We start from the raw sequence: 16,941 nt of genomic DNA, 5'->3' as shown, positions 1-16,941 counted from the left end.
TGGCTCATCTCCAAGAAGCCAGTGATAGGCTTAAATCGCTGCATGATGAAACATGAGAAATGTTCCAAGAGCAAAAATTACATTTTTGACTTAGGATAAAATAAAACAGGATTCCCTTCCAGGACTGTTGGAAGGCAATGGCAGGGCTTCTCTCCTCCACTCGGTTTCTAGCATGAGTGGCTTCTGCACCAGGAGCCAAACGACAAACACTGGGGTCACTGGTTCTGGAAGAACGACCCCCACAATGTGAGTGCTATGCCCAGCAGGGTGGCCCGCAGTCTGCGCGGGGACCCAATCTGGAGGCCTGTGCAGCCCTGGCCCCCCACCTGCGCTGCCACAGAACCGCAGAGACGGCTCGACTGCCGGTCCCCCCGCGTGGGTGGATACAAGGCAACAGAGCACCCTGCAAACTGCACATCTCAGTGACTTGAGCCCCGGGGAGATTTTGAACAAACAACTGAGTGGCTGGTTCTCGAGCAGGGCCCCGGGCTTGGCGGGCATGGGTGGCTTCCTGTGTCCACTGTCAAGGGGTAGGGCTGGAGTGGCAGGCTGCCCTCCTGCTGGAACAGCTCCGGAGATAGCGTCGGGGGGGCCCTCGAGTGGGGCAGGTGTGGGAAGTGCCCTGGCGTTGCCCACGCCCACTGTACGGCACACCCCGCTGCTGGCGTCCTGGAAGAACACACGGCTCACACCTCAGACAGGCGGCCAGAGGGAGCGAGGGCACCCGCAGAACCGGGACCCACACAGGTCAGCCGCTCAGTTGGCCGCTAGCGCGAAGGCAGCGCAGCACACAGGACGCGGACGTCTGTGATGCGGCCACAAAGGCAGCAGGAAGAGCCTTGGTGGCCAGCGCCTCTGCTGACAGCGGTGCCCCATGTCCGTGAGCCGATGCTGGGGGACGGCGCTGGGAGGGTGGCGGTGCTCGGTCCTGCCCCACGCTCCCCCCAGCACAGCGCCCCCACACGCCCGAGGCCATGACTCCCCCACTCACCCTCCAGGGCCCTCTGAGGGGGACCCTCTGCTTGGTTGAGCCCCCCCGCCAGATACTCCTGGACGTCTCCCCCCACAGAGTCCTTCACAGAGCCCCATCTGCTAAGACCTGGGGTCTGGTGAGGTCGCACTCCCAGTTCCAGGATTGGGATGGGCATGTCTGGGGCATTATTCTACTGGCACAGTGAGGCGGAATGCAGCTAAGCGGAAGGGCCCTGCACTTTGTGCACCGCGGCCGACCCCAGGCTGAGGCTGCACCCTGCCTCCATGCAAGTGTGCCGTTGCTGTCACTTGCCACCTGCATGGGCTTGTGTGGCCAGCGCTGCCCTCAAGGCAGGGAGGGAACTGTCCCACCACCTGCAGGATGGCCTCGCATGCGCCGTGGCCAAGCCGTGTGGCCTGGGGAATGGCGCAGGGAGTCACCACGTGCGGCCCCTTGACTCTGGCCCTAACACCCACATAGCTCTTGTGCGTGTCTGTGTCACAATCCGCTTCCTCTCGGAGCAGCGGGCGTGCGGTGGTGAGGACGTGCAGCTCATCTACCCGCACACCTGCTGGAGGGCGTGGGCTTTCCCGTGCCGGAGCCGTCACAGCTGGGGTCGCTCTGAGCATGTGTGGACAGGGTTTTGCTGGCATTGTAGGCACTGCAGGATGTGATTGCCAGTCGCACTGTGGGTGCTCAGCTTTAGACCCTGTCCCAGAGGGGCCGAGGTGTCCTGCGTCCCCAGCTGCCACCTGTCTCCATGGCCCCGCAGCCTCTGGCTGCAAGCTCTCTGCTGTAGCCACTCTGGTCGGGCGTGGACGGGACAGGGACTCTCACCACGTCCCAAGAGGCCTCGACACCCGTGGGCGGCTCCGGGAGCTGGCTGGGCCCAGGGCCGCGGCCGGGACACCAGGGCCTGCATGTGGGTCGCAGCAGGTTCAGGCTCAGGGAAGGCGGACGCAGGCCAACACCGCAGGCAGCACCGTCGTCCCCCCGCGGCGCAGAGTACCAGGAGCAGGACGCGCTGAGGGGTCCGGGGTTTAAGGAGGGTTTTCCGTAGGAGCAGAGGCCAGAGTGGCTGGATCTCTCAAGGAGCCCGCGGAGGGGGGGCAAGGCCGGCTGGGGAGACAAAAGCTGCTCTGGCAGCCCCCAGGAAAACAACCCCTGCGGCCCGCTCAGCACACGGCCCCTACCCTCCCCGCGCTCTGGTGCGCCCCGTCAGTCCGTCCTGGCCGCCTCAGTCCCTGTGCACTTTCTCTTGAACCCCAAACCACCTGGTGAACACTGGTAACAAGTGCTGAGCGCAGAAACCCCGCAGACTGCGGGGACTCAGCCCCGGCCCTCGGCAAATGCAGCTCGGCCCCCTGCACACCTTTGCCTGCTGCGCTCCTGAAGGTTGTTAGATGAAATTTAAGAAAAGCGGCAAGACAGAATTATCCACATGAAGCCCGAGAGGTGGAACTTACTCACAGAATTAAATCCTGCTCGCTGCCTTGGAGCTGCCCAGGAGCATCCCAGCTCCCTAGAGAGCAAGCCAGGGGGGCCCTCAGGGTCCCAGGCACTCGGGGCTGGGCCCACACCCGGCTGCTCTGCTCCCATCAGCAAGGGTACCCCCACGGGACCAGCTTCTGAGCTTATGACTGTTGTATGACACTGACTTTTGCTCAGATACTACACCCTTGTTCTTACCCTGGGTTCAGTCTGTCTGGATTTCCTCAGGTGGAAGCCGAGGACCTCGGAACCCTTGTCTGCACTGCAGGTTCCAGCACGATGGGTCCCCCTCTACCTGCCCTCCAGCTTTCAGCGACCAGGATACCACAGACTTGGGGAATTTTGTTTTCATTTTCATTCAGTTCAAAATACTGTGATTTCCCTTTTGATTTCTTGTTTGATCCATGGATTCTTTCAAAGTGTGATATTTAATTCCCAAATGCTTGGAGATTTTCCCAGGGGTGTTACTGCTTGCTAATTTGAGGCTCTTATACAATGTGTATCTATGGTTGTTTTACAGCCCAGAATATTGTCTTTCTTGGTGGACATCCTATGAGCTCTTGAAAACCACATGTCCCTCTAGGGTTGAGGGGGCCGTCTGGGACACAGCTGTAGGTTGACAGCGACCCCCCTCTTCCACATTCTCATGGGTTTTCTGTCTCCTTGTTCTACAAGTTATTGAGAGAGGTGTTGAAATCTCCTATAACTGTGGATCCCACTATTTCTCCTTGCATTTCTAACAACTTTTGCTTAATGTGATTTGAAGCTCTCTTATAGGGTACATAAACATTTAGGATTGTGTCCTGTTGATGAACTGAAAGATTTGGTTTAATGAAAAGACTATTTCCTGGTAATATTCTCTAAAATCAACTTTTCCTGATAAGTCAGTCCAGCTTCCCTTTTAAGAATGTGAACATGGTGAATTGTCTCTCCATGTTTTATTTTTAACCTGCTTGTGTACTTGTATTTCAGGTGGGCTTCTTATAGGTGCCATATGATTGGATCTTCTTTTTTTATGAAGTCTGGCCATCTCTGCCTTCTAATGGACCGTTTAGCCGCTTACATTTTTTACTGTAATTACTGGCATGGCTGGGTTCAAATCTGCTGTTTCGCTATTGGCTCTTCACCTCATCTATTCTCCATTCCTCATCTCACATTTTTCTGCCTTCTCTTTCATTTAGGATTTTGTACGATTCTATTTTATCTCCTTTATTGGCACCACAGTTGTATCGTAGAGGCTGCTGTCAGGCTTATGGTCTGTGCCTTTAATCTGAGATTCCCTCTGAATAGAGCCCAAGCTCACATCTGGTGGGAGCCTTCCCCAGGGCACCTCCACGTGCCTCCCCCTGCACAGGTGCTGGTGTCACACATTTTTATTCTACACATAAACACTGCTGTTATTTTAGCTTTATGCAGTCCATGATCATTTTTTTTTTGAAGAACATTATGTTTACTAGACTCCCCCCTTCACCAAGTCACCCCCACAAACCCCATTACAGTTACTGTCCATCAGTGTAGTAAGATGCTGTAGAATCACTACTTGTCTTCCCTGTGTTGCACAGCCCTCCCCATGCCCCCGACCCCACACATTATACATGCTAATTGTAATGGCTCCTTACTTGCCCCCCACCCCTTATCCTTCCCTTCCCACCCATCCTTCCCAGTCCCTTTTCCTTTGGTAACTGTTAGTCCATTCTTGGGTTCTGTGAGTCTGCTGCGGTTTTGTTCCTTCGGTTTTTTCTTTGTTCTTATACTCCACGTATGAGTGAAATCATTTGGTACTTGTCTTTCTCCACCTGGCTTATTTCACTGAGCATAATACCCTATAGCTCCATCCGTGTTGTTGCAAATGGTAGGATTTGTTTTCTTCTTATGGCTGAATGATATTCCATTGTGTATATGTACCACATCTTCTTCATCCATTCATCTACTGATGGACCCTTAGGTTGCTTCCATTTCTTGGCTATTGTAAATAGTGCTGTGATAAACATAGGGGTGCATCTGTCTTTTTCAAACTGGGTTGCTGCATTCTTAGGGTAAATTCCTAGAAGTGGAATTCCTGGGTCAAATGGTATTTCTATTTTGAGCTTTTTGAGGAACCTCCATACTGCTTTTCACAATGGTTGAACTAATTTACATTCCCATCAGCAGTGTAGGAGGGTTCCCCTTTCTCCACAACCTCGCCAATATTTGTTGTTGTTTGTCTTTTGGATGGTGGTGATCCTTACCAGTGTGAGGTGATATCTCATTGTGGTTTTAATTTGCATTTTGCAGATGACTAGTGATATGGAGCATCTTTTCATGTGCCTGTTGGCCATCTGAGTTTCTTCTTTGGAGAACTGTTCAGCTCCTCTGCCCATTTTTTAATTGGATTACTTGCTATTTGTTTGTTGAGGTGCGTGAGCTCTTGATATATTTTGGATGTCAACCCTTTATCGGATCTGTCATTTATGAATATATTCTCCCATACTGTAGGGTACCTTTTTGTTCTATTGATGGTGTCCTTTGCTGTAAAGAAGCTTTTCAGCTTGATATAGTCCCACTTGCTCATTTTTGCTTTTGTTTCCCTTGCCCAGGGAGATATGTTCATGAAGAAGTCATTCATGTTTATGTACAAGAGATTTTTGCCTATGTTTTTTTCTAAGAGTTTTATGGTTTTGTGACTTACATTCAGGTCTTTGATCCATTTCGAATTTACTTTTATGTATGGATTTAGACAATAATCCAGTTTCATTTCTCTTACATGTAGCTGTCCAGTTTTGCCAACACCAACTGTTGAAGAGGCTGTCATTTCCCCATTGTATGTCCATGGCTCCTTTATCATATATTAATTGACCATATATGTTTGGGTTAATGTCTGGAGTCTCTATTCTGTTCCACTGGTCTGTGGCTCTGTTCTTGTGCCAGTACCAAATTGTCTTGATTACTGTGGCTTTGTAGTAGAGCTTGAAGTTGGGGAGCAAGATCCCCCCCCACTTTATTCTTCCTTCTCAGGATTGCTTTGGCTATTCGGGGTCTTTGGTGGTTCCATATGAATTTTTGAACTATTTGTTCCAGTTCGTTGAAGAATGCTATTGGTAATTTGATAGGGATTGCATCAAATATGTATATTGCTTTGGGCAGGATGGCCATTTTGATAATATTAATTCTTCCTAGCCAGGAGCATGGGATGAGTTTCCATTTGTTAGTGACCTCTTTAATTTCTCTTAAGAGTGTCTTATAGTTTTCAGTGTATAGGTCTTTCACTTTCTTGGTTAGTTTTATTCCTAGGTATTTTATTCTTTTTGATGCAGTTGTGAATGGAATTGTTTTCCTGATTTCTCTTTCTGTTAGTTCATTGTTAGTGTATAGGAAAGCCACAGATTTCTGTGTATTAATTTTGTATCCTGCAACTTTGCTGAATTCCAATATTAGTTCTAGTAGTTTTGGAGTGGAGTCTTTAGGGTTTTTTATGTACAGTGCCATGTCATCTCCAAATAGTGACAATTTGACTTCTTCTCTACCAATCTGGATGCCTTGTATTTCTTTGTTTTGTCTAATTGCTGTGGCTAGGACCTCCAGTACTATGGTGAATAACAGTGGGGAGAGTGGGCATCCCTGTCTTGTTCCCGATCTTAGAGGAAAAGCTTTCAGCTTCTCACTGTTAAGTATGATGTTGGCGGTGGGTTTATCATATATGGCCTTTATTATGTTGAGATACTTGCCCTGTATACCCATTTTGCTGAGAGTTTTTATCATGAATCGATGTTGAATTTTGTTGATTGTTTTTTCAGCATCTATGGAGATGATCATGTGAGTTTTGTCCTTCTTTTTGTTGATGTGTTGGGTGATGTTAATGGATTTTCAAATGCTGTACCATCCTTGTATCCCTGAGATGAATCCCACTTGGTCATGGTGTATGATCCTCTTGATGTATTTTTGAATTTGGTTTGCTAATATTATATTGAGTATTTTTGCAACTATGTTCATCAGGGATATTGGTCTGTAATTTTCTTTTTTGGTGGGGTCTTTGCCTGGTTTTGGTATTAGGGTGATGCTGACTTCATAGAATGAGTTTGGGAGTATTCCCTCCTCTTCTATTTTTCAGAAAACTTTAAGGAGAATGGGTATTATGTCTTCTCTGTATGTCTGATAAAATTCTGCAGTAAATCCATCTGGCCCAGGGGTTTTGCTCTTGGGTAGTTTTTTGATTACCGCTTCAATATCGTTGCTGGTAATTGGTCTGTTTAGATTTTCTGTTTCTTCCTTGGTCAGTCTTGGATGGTTGTATTTTCTACAAAGTTGTCCATTTCTGCTAGGTTTTCCAGCTTGTTAGGATACAGGTTTTCATAGTATTCTCTAATAATTCTTTGTATTTCTGTGGTGTCTGTAGTGATTTTTCCTTTCTTGTTTCTGATTCTGTTGATGTGTGTTGATTCTCTTTTTCTCTTAATAAGTCTGGCTAGAGGCTTATTTATTTTATTTATTTTCTCAAAGAACCAGCTCTTGGTTTCATTGATTTTTTCTATTGTTTTAGTCTTCTCAATTTTATTTATTTCTTTTCTGATTTTTAATATGTCCCTCCTTCTGCTGACTTTAGGCCTCATTTGTTCTTCTTTTGCCAATTTCAATAATTGTGACATTAGACTATTCATTTGGGATTGTTCTTTCTTCTTTAAATATGCCTGGATTGCTATATACTTCCCTCTTAGAACTGCTTTTCCTGCGTCCCACAGAAGTTGGGGCTTTGTGTTGTTGCTGTCATTTGTTGCCATATATTGCTTGATCTCTATTTTAATTTGGTCATTGATGCATTGATTATTTAGGAGCATGTTGTTAAGCCTCCATGTGTTTGTGAACCTTTTTGCTTTCTTTGTACAATTTATTTCTAGTTTTATCCCATTGTGGTCCGAGAAGTTGGCTGGTAGAATTTCAATCTTTTTGAATTTACTGAGGCTCTTTTTGTGGCCTAGTATGTGGTCTATTCTGGAAAATGTTCCATGTGCACTTGAGAAAAATGTGTATCCTGCTGCTTTTGGGTGTAGAGTTCTATAGATGTCTATTAGGTCCATCTGTTCTAGTGTGTTGTACAGCACCTCTGTGTCCTTACTTATTTTCTGTCTGGTGGATCTGTCCTTTGGAGTGAGTGGTGTGCCCAAGTCTCCTAAAATGAATACATTGCATTCTATTTCCTCCTTTAACTCTGTTAGTATTTGTTTCACATATTTGGTGCTCCTGTATTGGGTGCATATACATTTATAATGGTTATATCCTCTTGTTGGACTGAGCCCTTTATCATTATGTAATGTCCTTCTTTATCTCTTGTTACTTTCTTTGTTTTGAAGTCTATTGTGTCTGATACTAGTATTGCAACACCTGCTTTTTTCTCCCTGTTGTTTGCATTAAATATCTTTTTCCATCCCTTGACTTTTAGTCTCTGCACATGTTTGGGTTTGAGGTGAGTCTCTTGTAAGCAGCATACAGATGGGTCTTGCTTTTTTATCCATTCTGTTACTCTGTGTCTTTTGATTGGTGCATTCAGTCCATTTACATTTAGGGTGATTATTGAAAGATATGTACTTATTGCCATTGCAGGCTTTAGATTCCTGATTACCAAAGGTTCAAGGTTAGCTTCTTTACTATCTGTCTAACTTAACTCGCTTATTGAGCTATTATAAACACAGTCTGATGATTTTATTTCTCTCCTTCTTATTCCTCCTCCTCCATTCTTTATATGTTAGGTGTTTTATTCTGTGCTCTTTTGTGTTTCCTTTGACTGCTTTTGTGAGTAGTTGATTTTATTTTTTGCCTTTAGTTAGTATTTGGTTGTTCTGCTTTCTTTGCTGTGACTTTATTTTCTCTGGTGACATCTATTTAGCCTAGGAGTGTTCCCGTCTAGAGCAGTCCCTCTAAAATACCCTGTAGAGGTGGTTTGTGGGAGGGAAATTCCCTCAACTTTTGCTTGTCTAGGAATTGCTTAATCCCTCCTTCAAATTTAAATGATAATCGTGCTGGATACAGTATTCTTGGTTCAAGGCCCTTCTGTTTCATTGCATTGAATATATCATGCCATATCAAGCCTGTAAGGTTTCTGTTGAGAAGTCTGATGATAGCCTGATGTGTTTTCCTTTGTAGGTGACCTTTTTTCTCTCTCTGGCTGCCTTTAAAACTCTGTCCTTGTCCTTGATCTTTGCCATTTTAATTATTATGTGTCTTGGTGTTGTCCTCCTTGGGTCTCTTGTGTTGGGAGTTCTGTGGGCTTCCATGGTCTGAGAGACTATTTCCTCCCCCCAGTTTGGGGAAGGTTTCAGGAATTATTCCTTCAAAAACACTTTCCATTCCTTTTTATCTCTCTTCTTCTTCTGGTACCCCTAGAATGTGGATATTGTTCCATTTGGATTGGTCACACCTTTCTCTTAATATTCTTTCATTCCTGGAGATCCTTTTATCTCTCTCTGCGTCAGCTTCTCTGCGTTCCTGTTCTCTGGTTTGTATTCCATTAATGGCCTCTTGCATCTCATCCATTCAGGTCTTAAGTCCTTCCAGAGATTGTTTTATTTCTGTATTGTCCCTCCCAACCTTATCCGTTAGCTCTTGCATTTTTCTCTGCAGCTCCGTCAGCATGGTTATGACCTTTATTTTGAATTATTTTCAGGAAGATTGGTTAAATCTATCTCCCCAGGCTCCTTCTCAGGGGTTTTCTGTTAGTCTGGTCTGGATCAAATTATTCTGCCTTTTCATGGCGATAGAGGTAGTCGTGGGCAGTTGGCACATGTGTCAGCTGGGAGAACAAAGTCCCTTCCTACTTGCTGGTCACCTTCCTCTCCTGGAGGAATGGTGACCCCTACCGGCTTGTGCTGGGCAGCTGTGTGCTGACAGGGCCTGTAAGTCTGGCCCAGGTGGCTGTGGAGGAGGCTCTGGGCAGTTGCTGTGGGCACGGCTGTTCTTAGGCTGCTCCCCTGCTATGGTGGGGCTGTGGCAGAGGGGGAACGGATGGGAGGCTGTTTATTGCTGCGAGGGGCCTCCAAGCTGTCCTGCTGCCCAGGGGGTTAGAGTGCCCAGAGTTCCCCGGGATTCCCGGCTGCTGGGTTAAGTGTCCCGGGATGCTTCCGTCCAGCTGTGGGTCCCTGTCCCTTTAAGACTTACAAAAAGCACTTGCTTTTCTTTGTCCCCGGGGCATTGGCTGCAGGGACCCACTCGCATGTTTTACTCTCCCATTTCCCTAGTATCCAGCACCCCATGCACTGTGTGTCTGCACTCTGGTGCGGATGGCTAGGGCTGAGTATTAGCAGTCCTGGGCTCCCTCTCCCTCCCATCTCTGACTCCTCTCCTCCCACTGGGGAGCTCGGGTGGGGGACGCGCTCAGGTCCCACTGGGCTGTGGCTTGTATCTTACCCCCTTTGTGAGGCGCTGGGTTCTTGCATGTGTAGATGTAGCCTGGCTGTTGTACTGTATCTTCTGGTTTCTCTTTTCAGAATAGTTGTATTTGTTGTATTTTCAAAAGTATATATGGTTTTGGAGGAGATTTCCGCTGCCCTACTCATGCTGCCATCTTGGCTCCTCCGTCCCATTATCTTTTAAAGTAATTTTAGTACTGAGAAAACAAGTGTCCCTATTTCCCCACAGTTGCTGTTTCTGGTGTTCTGCATCCCTTCGTGTAGATCAGAATCCTACCTGGCCCTGTCCCCTGCTGCTGGAGGCTCCTTTATCATTTCTGGTAGAGTGGATGTGGGCAATGAGTTCTTCCAGCTTCTGTACGTCTGCAACACACTTACTTTCAAAATGTATTTTAAAATCATTTTCACTAGGTGAAGAATTCTACTACAGACTATCTACTGTTAAAAGAACATATGGGATGTGAACAGTTCCCAGGAATGGGTTGTTTTAATTTGTCTGATTTCTCTCAGACTGTTCAAGTACAGTTGGACAATATCCATCATATCATAGACAAATTTTCACAAAGGCCTAGGATGCCTAACTGGTTTTCTTGGCTTCACTGGAGATGGCTGGTAATTATAGATCTGCTTTGGTTATGTAACTGTATTCCTATTATGTTAATGTGTGTGCAATTTAATTAGTAGTTTAAAACCTATACATGCTTAAGTTACTCTACAAGAAGATATGTCAAAGAAATAATCAATCCTCCCATGTTTTCTTCCGTCTGCTACCTCTATAGCTTTTCTTCTTCCTTCCTAATTATAACCCTTAAATAGAATTCGTGCCTCATATCGAATTTACTGAGTATCATAATTCCTCCAAGTGGTAAAGATACCTCAAGACAAATGCTGGGCATAGAAGCCACAGGGCATAAATCTTCAAAGAAGTAAAAAGCCAACCTTTTCAAACAATATGGCTTCTCTCTCACTTACCAACTTTACATCTCCCTGTATGGCCCCGGAAGATGACTGGTTAGCCAGAGACAGGAAAGATTCCTCAAGGGTGGAACAACCTAAGACAGGCACAGTCGCAGGGGGGCCATCAGGTGAGAAATTGGGGATCAACAGTGGTGAGGTTTAGAACCTCACCCCCCATTTTGAGAGAAATCTTCTGCTTCCGTGGATGTTTTAATGCCCTTGTCTAGCTTGGATTAACACATAGTCTACAGGCACACACCTGATCATCTACAATTGCTCTCTTACAACACTAAACTATGTTTTCTACCTTTATCTTGCATCTACCTACCACTTCAGCATTTTATTAAAAATAATAATAATAATAATAATAAAGGGAGAAATGTGGGATCCACATATAAATCAATTATAAAAATCAAACGAATATTCCATATTTGACCTGATTGTTTATAGTTCATAATGCATGATCAAAACTGAAAGTTTCTGTGATGACTGCCCTTGTACTGTTCACCATGTAAGAACTTATTCACTATGTAAGAATTTGTTCACCATGTAAGAACTTGTTCGTTATGCTTCAGAAGATTGGAGACTGATGAGAATTAGGCTTGAGATGGATTAATGATTGTGCATTGAGCATTGACTCACCTATACAGAATTTTATTGTTGTTAACAACCATTTGATCAATAAATATGAGAGATGCCCTCTCAAAAAAAAAAGAATTCTAAGTCAGGATTTTTTCCTTTCAGTATGTTTTCTTAATTAATTACTTAATTAATTTTATTTTCATATCATTAATGTACAATTACTTGAACATTATGGTTACTAGACTCCCCCTATTATCAAATTCCCACCACATACTCCATTACAGTTGCTGTCCATCAGTGTACTAAGATGCTATAGAATCATTACTTGTTTTCTCTGTTATACTGCCTTTTCCTTGTCCCACCTCCCCCTGCTACATTATGTGTGCTAATCATAAAGCTCCTTTTCCCCCTTCTCCCTCCCTTCCCACCCATCCTTCCCAGTCCCTTTCCCTTTGGTAACTGTTAGTCCATTCTTGGGTTCTGTGACTCTGTTGCTGTTTTGTTCCTTCAGTTTTTTCTTTGTTCTTATACTCCACAGATGAGTGAAATCATTTGTCACATGTTGTTCTCTGCCTGGCTTATTTCACTGAGCATAATACCCTATAGCTCCATTCATGTTGTTGCAAATGGTAGGATGTTTTCTTCTTATGGCTGAATAATATTCCATTGTGTATATGTACCACATCTTCTTCATCCATTCATCTACTGATGGACCCTTAGGTTGCTTCCATTTCTTGGCTATTGTAAATAGTGCTGTGATAAACATAGGGGTGCATCTGTCTTTTTCAAACTAGGTTGCTGCATTCTTAGGGTAAATTCCTAGAAGTGGAATTCCTGGGTCAAATGGTATTTCTATTTTGAGCTTTTTGAGGAACCTCCATACTGCTTTTCACAATGGTTGAACTAATTTACATTCCCATCAGCAGTGTAGGAGGGTTCCCCTTTCTCCACAACCTCACCAACATTTGTTGTTGTTTGTCTTTTGGATGGTGGTGATCCTTACCAGTGTGAGGTGATATCTCATTGTGGTTTTAATTTGCATTTCCCTGATGATTAGCGATGTGGACCATCTTTTCATGTGCCTGTTAGCCATCTGAATTTCTTCGGAGAAGTGTCTGTTCAGCACCTCTGCCCATTTTTTAATCGGCTTATTTTCTTTTTGCTTGTTTGTGGGGGCCCAGCCTACGGTCAAGGCTGAGCCCCACTCTAGCTGGACAACGCCCTAAAGATGGCGCCTGCTTCCTACACACCACCCTTCCTGGCCCTACAGCTCAGCGCATAAGGAAGTCTCCATGATTGGCTTGTCCCCATTTCCGTGCTCGTGCTCATAGCATGCTTTTCACGTTTCCAATAAGACTGAACCTGGCGTGTGATCAGTCAGCTGATTGGTTGGGATATGCTATATAAGCTGCTGCCCTGGAGGAAGTGTGTGTGGTTGTTGTTTTTTGCTTTTGCCTATCGCTAGATGGATGCTCGGATGCCCATAATAAAAATTCCTAATGAACCAGGCCTTTGGTGATCGTTCTCCTGCCATCACCCTAGGTGGCAGGATGCGATAGCTGGTGCCGAAACCCAGGACCAAAACCTGGCGTCCGAGGATGGAGTGGAACTTCTCACCCTGCGGCGATCCGAGTGGACACCCTTTGGAAGAGTTACATGAGTGACTGACATTTTGGAGAGTGGTGAGTATGGTCAGGGACAAAGTGAAAGCAACATCAGGTTGTGCGAATGCAAGCAATTGTGGTGTGTGTGTTTAGCCTTTGTGTTCCTTGTCTTGTTCTGTCTTAGTCTGTATATGTTTCTGCGTTTCCTCACGAAAGAATAAGAGCGCTGTGGAAAGTTCGCAGGTAAAGCGACGTAGACTAAAGTTCGTGGGAAGCGACGAAAACCAGTTAGCGAGGACTCTCAGGCTGTAAGGAGACTCAATTCAGGGGTACAAGCGCGGGCGCACGTAACCTCAACTTAGAACAGAGTCAACCTCCTTTCCTCCGCACTATGGGTTCAGAGGTGTCTAGGATCTGGGCGGAGGAACCACTCCGGGCACTCCTAAGGGCTAATGGAACTCCATTAAAGGCTAAAACCGTGAGGGCTTTCTTACATACTGTTGAGAAGCATGCGCAGTGGTTTTTGGATGAGGGAAGGATCACTGCCCCCTTGTGGGAAAGACTAGGGAATGATCTGCGCAAAGCAGATCAAGTGGAACTGCTCCCGGTAGGGACGATTCCTATATGGAGTCTAGTCAGGGGGTGCCTTAAGGAGGATAAGCCAAGCTACAGAGAGGCTATAAGAGAGGGGGAGGAAGTCCTGGAAGATGTCCGGGAGGAAAGATCCTCCGCTAGGACCTCAGAGAGGGGGTCTGAGTGAGGAGGATCTACAGATGAGGAAGGGGAGCTATCGGGGGAGGAATTAGAAAAGCATATAAGGAGACTTAGAATCGCCCAGAGGAAGGAACGCTCTATCCCCCGCAGTTATCCCTCCCTAACGCAGCTGAGGCAACAGAAAGAGGAAGAGGAGTCCGAGGACACCCCCCTCTCAACAACCCTGAAACCACCCTTGAAAATGGTGCCGTCAGCCCCCCTCTTCCTCCGGCTTCATTTGCAGAACCGCCCCCGTATCACGTACAGCCCTGTCGTCGTACGTGTGATTGCAATCAAGGACTAGAAAGAGGGGGGTGGAGGGAGTGGCTGAGAGAACAAGGAAGTGTCTCTTTCCCTGAATTTGAAGACCCTAATACACAACAGAGGTATCATCAAGCCCTAGATTTCAAGGTCATTAAAAGTCTGAAGGAAGCATCCACAACGTATGGCCCCCAGGCAGCTTTCACTGTTTCTTTAGTGGAGTCAGTAGCTTCTCTTAATCTGACGCCGGATGATTGGGCCAATGTAGCAAGAGCAGCCCTCTCTGGAGATCAGTACCTGACATTTAAGACAGCCTGGCAAGAATTTTCACAGGACACGGCTCGGCGTAATGCCGCAGCAGGTAATCATCAATGGAACTTAGACATGTTGATGGGCACGGGTCCATATTTGGGTCAACAGAATCAGGTAGGACTCCCCCCAGCGGTATATATGCAAATAGCCACAGCAGCAGTGAGGGCCTGGAAGACGGTGCAAGGCACAGGTGACCTACACGGTCAGCTGTCAAAGGTGTTGCAAGGATCTAATGAGCCATATGCAGACTTTCTAGCCAGACTGATGCAAACACCCGGTTGCATATTTGGTGATGTTGATACTGCTATGCCCCTTGTGAAGCAGCTGGGCTATGAGCAGGCCAACAAATGGTGTAGGGAGGCCATAAGACCCTGGAAGAAAAAAGATCTGAGTACTTATATTAAGGTTTGTAGGGACATTAATGACAGTGTGGTACAAGGACAGGTTATGGCCGCAGCCATAACTCAGGGACTGAGAGATGCTTGTGGAAGGTCAACCCCTCCTGGGGCCTGTTTCTACTGCAAACAAATGGGTCATTTTAAAAGAGATTGTCCCAAGTTGAAGGAAGCCAATGAACCTGCTAGCAGGCCCAAACCAAGATTATGCCCGAGATGTAGAAAAGGAAATCACTGGGCCAGTGAGTGTAGGTCAGTGGTGGATGTGGAAGGCCGACCACTGCCCCCTCAAGAGCCAAAAAAAACAGGAGGAGGGGCCCTCCACCTCAGGGCCCGCAAATGTATGGGGTGGTTCAACAGATACCCAGAACTCACCACCCTTTGACAGATCAGGGAGTTCACCCAGCACTGAGGGATCACGGAGAGCAACAGCAGGAAGCGCAGGAGTGGACATCTGTGCTGCCACCAGACTCATATTGACCCCCGAGATGGGAGTTCAAGTTGTAGAGTCAGATTTTAAGGGACCTTTGGCAAAAGGAGTAGTGGGTCTCTTATTGGGCCAGAGCTCCACTACTAAAGCAGGGTTAATAGTACACTCAGGAGTTATAGATCCAGACTATGAAGGAATAGTTAAAATTATGGTCTCCTCCCCACGAGGAACCATGGCTATTAGCCCAGGAGATCGCATTGCTCAAATTCTTACGCTTCCTAGCAAACATGATTTGTATGCTCATAAAAATGCTGTTCGAGGACAGCAAGGGTTTGGGTCTTCTGGGGCTCCGCTGGCTTGTCTTACATTGGATTTGGGAACCAGGCCCATGCACACCTTAGAGATCAGAGGTAGGCATTTCTCAGGATTGCTGGACACAGGAGCAGACCGTAGTATCATAAAGGAAGATGAATGGCCGAAGGAATGGCCTTTAAATCGAGCTGCACAAACCTTAAGAGGACTCGGGATAGCCCAAGCGCCCCTATGTAGTGCTGCTTCACTGTCTTGGATGGACCAAGAAGGGCATGAGGGGATAATTCAACCCTTCATGCTAAACATACCCGTGTCCCTCTGGGGAAGAGATGTACTAACCCAAATGAATCTCAAATTGACCACGGAAACTTTCTACAGAGAACAGTCTAACTGCATTATGAAAAGACAGGGCTACCCCGGGACAGGGGGACTTGGGAAGAACTTGTCAGGTCGAGAAAAGCCCATTCCTTTGTCTAACATTACGCCCAGTCGATTTGGAGGGCCCGGGCTGGGTTTTTCCTCGGGTCCACTGAAGGAGAACAGCAAATAAAGATTCAGTGGCGATCTGAGAATCCTGTGTGGGTTCCTCAGTGGCCCCTTACTAAAGAGAAGAAGGAAGCAGCCCACACTTTAGTACAGGAGCAGCTTGCTGCCAAGCATATTCAGGCCTCTACCTCCCCCTGGAACACACCTATTTTTGTGATAAGAAAGAAAACAGGGAAGTGGAGGCTTTTACATGACCTTAGAGCTGTAAATAAGCAGATGGTGCTTATGGGTTCAATACAACTGGGTTTGCCACTGCCCATGGCCCTGCCTAAGGATTAGGAAACGATAGTTGTGGATATCAAAGACTGTTTCTTTTCTATCCCCCTTCACCCTGAAGATTGTGCCAAATTTGCCTTTACCATACCTGCCATTAACCATGACCGCCCAGATGAGCGCTATGAATGGAGAGTATTACCGCAGGGAATGGCCAATAGCCCCACTATGTGTCAACTATATGTGAGTAAGGCTTTGTCAGTTGTCAGAGGAAAGTTTCCTAACATGATCATCTATCATTATATGGATGACATCCTTTTGTGTCATGAGAGCAGTAGGGAGCTAGAGCAAGGTCTCTGTTTCTTGCAGTTGCACTTCCAAAAATGGGGCCTGGCTATAGCCCCAGAAAAAATCCAGAAGACTAGTGCCAAGAGTTATTTAGGAATGAGATTAGAAAGCACCCTGGCCAGACCCTTGAAAATAGTTATAAGGACAGATCACCTAAAAAATATTAATGATTTCCAGAAACTGCTTGGTGATATAAATTGGGTGCAACCCTACCTAAAGCTTACTGATGAAGAGCTCCAACCTCTCTATGCTATACTGAGAGGTGACCCAGATCTAATATCACCCCGCTCACTCACTGATCAGGCAAGAAGGGCATTGGAACTCGTCCAATCCCGTTTAGAACTTGCTAAGGTGGATAGAATAAATTATCAGAAACCTCTTTCCTTTA

The sequence above is a fragment of the Manis javanica genome, chromosome 1 (assembly GCF_040802235.1).
Source record: "Manis javanica isolate MJ-LG chromosome 1, MJ_LKY, whole genome shotgun sequence".
Lineage (NCBI taxonomy): Eukaryota > Metazoa > Chordata > Mammalia > Pholidota > Manidae > Manis > Manis javanica.
The sequence above is the reverse complement of the archived record's forward strand: the minus strand, read 5'-3'. Positions refer to the sequence as shown.